Raw genomic sequence first — 2,474 nt, 5'->3', positions numbered from 1 at the left:
GAGAGAGAGAGGAGAGAGACAGAGAGGAGGAGGGAGAGAGAGACAGAGAGAGAGAGGGAGGAGAGACAGAGAGAGAGGGAGAGACAGAGAGGAGGGAGAGAGACAGAGAGGGAGGGAGAGACAGAGGAGGAGAGAGAGAGACAGACAGAGAGAGGGAGGGAGAGACAGAGAGAGGGAGGGAGAGACAGAGGAGGAGGGAGAGAGAGAGAGACAGAGAGAGGAGGGGAGAGAGAGAGACAGAGACAGAGAGAGGAGAGACAGAGGAGAGACAGAGAGAGAGACAGGAGGGAGAGAGACAGAGAGGAGAGAGGAGGGAGAGACAGAGAGAGAGAGAGGGAGAGGAGAGACAGACAGGAGGGAGAGACAGAGAGGAGAGAGACAGGACAGAGAGACAGGAGGAGGGAGGAGACAGAGAGAGACAGAGAGGAGGGAGAGACAGAGAGACAGAGAGAGAGACAGAGAGAGAGAGAGACAGAGAGGAGGAGGACAGAGAGAGACAGAGAGAGAGGGGGAGAGACAGAGAGAGAAGAGACAGAGAGAGAGAGGAGAGACAGAGAGAAAGAGAGGGAGAGGGAGAGAGGGAGAGGGACAGAGAGACAGAGAGAGAGGAGGGAGAGACAGAGAGAGTGAGAGACAGAGAGGAGGAAGAGAGAGAGAGACAGAGAGAGGAGGGGAGAGACAGAGAGAGAGAGAGACAGAGAGAGGAGGGAGAGGGAGAGAGGAGGGAGAGGAGAGGAGAAGAGACAGGGGGAGAGACAGAGGAGAGAGAGAGACAGAGAGACAGAGAGACAGAGAGGAGGGAGAGACAGAGAGAGGAGAGGAGGGAGAGAGAGAGAGAAGGAGAGGAGGAGAGACAGAGAGAGACAGAGACAGAGAGAGGAGAGACAGAGAGAGGGAGAGACAGAGAGACAGAGAGAGAGACAGGAGAGAGAGAGAGACAGGAGGAGGAGAGACAGAGAGGAGAGAGACAGAGAGAGGGAGAGAGAGACAGAGAGAGACAGAGAGAGGGAGAGAGAGAGACAGAGAGACAGAGAGGAGGAGGAGAGACAGAGAGGGAGAGAGACAGAGAGGAGAGAGACAGAGAGGAGGGGAGAGACAGAGAGAGAGACAGAGAGAGAGGGAGGAGAGACAGAGAGAGGAGGGGGAGACAGAGAGGGAGAGACAGAGAGGAGGAGGACAGAGAGAGACAGAGAGAGAGGAGGGAGAGAGAGAGAGAGACAGGAGGGAGAGACACAGAGGAGGGAGAGAGACAGAGAGAGGAGGGAGAGAGAGAGGAGAGAGACAGAGAGGGAGGAGAGACAGAGAGAGGAGGGAGGGAGAGAGACAGAGAGACAGAGAGAGGACAGAGAGGAGAGACAGAGAGGGAGAGGAGAGACAGAGAGGACGGAGAGAGACAGAGAGAGGGAGGACAGAGAGAGAAGAGACAGAGAGGGAGAAGAGACAGAGAGGAGAGACAGAGAGGAGGAGGAGACAGAGAGAGAGAGGAGGAGAGAGGGAGAGAGACAGAGAGGGAGAGACAGAGAGAGAGAGACAGAGAGGGAGGGAGAGACAGAGAGGAGGAGGAGAGAGAACAGAGACAGTGAGAGGAGGGAGAGACAGAGAGAGGAGACAGAGAGAGAGAGACAGAGAGAGGAGACAGAGGAGGAGAGACAGAGAGGAGAGACAGACAGAGGAGGAGGAGAGACAGAGAGGAGGAGAGACAGAGAGAGGAGAGAGAGAGAGGAGGGAGAGACAGAGAGAGGAGGAGAGAGGAGAGACAGGAGAGACAGAGAGGAGGGGAGGAGAGACAGAGAGACAGGAGAGGGAGAGAGACAGAGGGAGAGACAGAGAGGAGGAGAGACAGAGAAGAGGGAGAGACAGAGAGAGGAGAGACAGAGAGGAGGAGAGACAGAGAGGAGTGAGAGGAGGGAGGACAGAGAGAGGAGAGGACAGGAGAGAGAGAGAGACAGAGAGAGGAGAGACAGAGAGAGGAGAGACAGAGGAGAGACAGAGAGACAGAGGAGAGACAGAGAGAGGAGAGAGAGACAGAGAGAGAGGAGAGATAGAGAGGGAGAGACAGACAGAGACGGAGAGACAGAGGGAGGAGAGACAGAGAGGAGGAGAGACAGAGAGAGGAGAGACAGAGAGGAGGGAGAGAAGACAGAGGAGGGAGAGAGACAGAGACAGAGAGACAGAGAGGGAGAGAGAGAGAGAGGGAGAGACAGAGAGGACAGAGAGACAGAGAGGAGGGGAGAGACAGAGAGGGAGAGACAGGAGGAGGAGAGACAGAGAGAGAGAGAGACAGAGAGGTGGAGAGACAGAGAGGGAGAGAGAGAGAGAGACAGAGAGAGGGAGGAGAGAGAGAGAGACAGAGAGAGAGGAGGGAGAGAGAGACAGAGGAGGGAGAGAGACAGAGAGGAGGAGAGACAGAGAGGGAGGTAGAGACAGAGAGAGGAGAGACAGAGAGGAGGGAGAGAGACAGAGGAGGAGAGACA

The sequence above is a fragment of the Oncorhynchus gorbuscha genome, linkage group LG22 (genome assembly GCF_021184085.1).
Source record: "Oncorhynchus gorbuscha isolate QuinsamMale2020 ecotype Even-year linkage group LG22, OgorEven_v1.0, whole genome shotgun sequence".
Classification (NCBI taxonomy): Eukaryota; Metazoa; Chordata; class Actinopteri; order Salmoniformes; family Salmonidae; genus Oncorhynchus; species Oncorhynchus gorbuscha.
Note: the sequence above shows the minus strand (reverse complement) of the source record.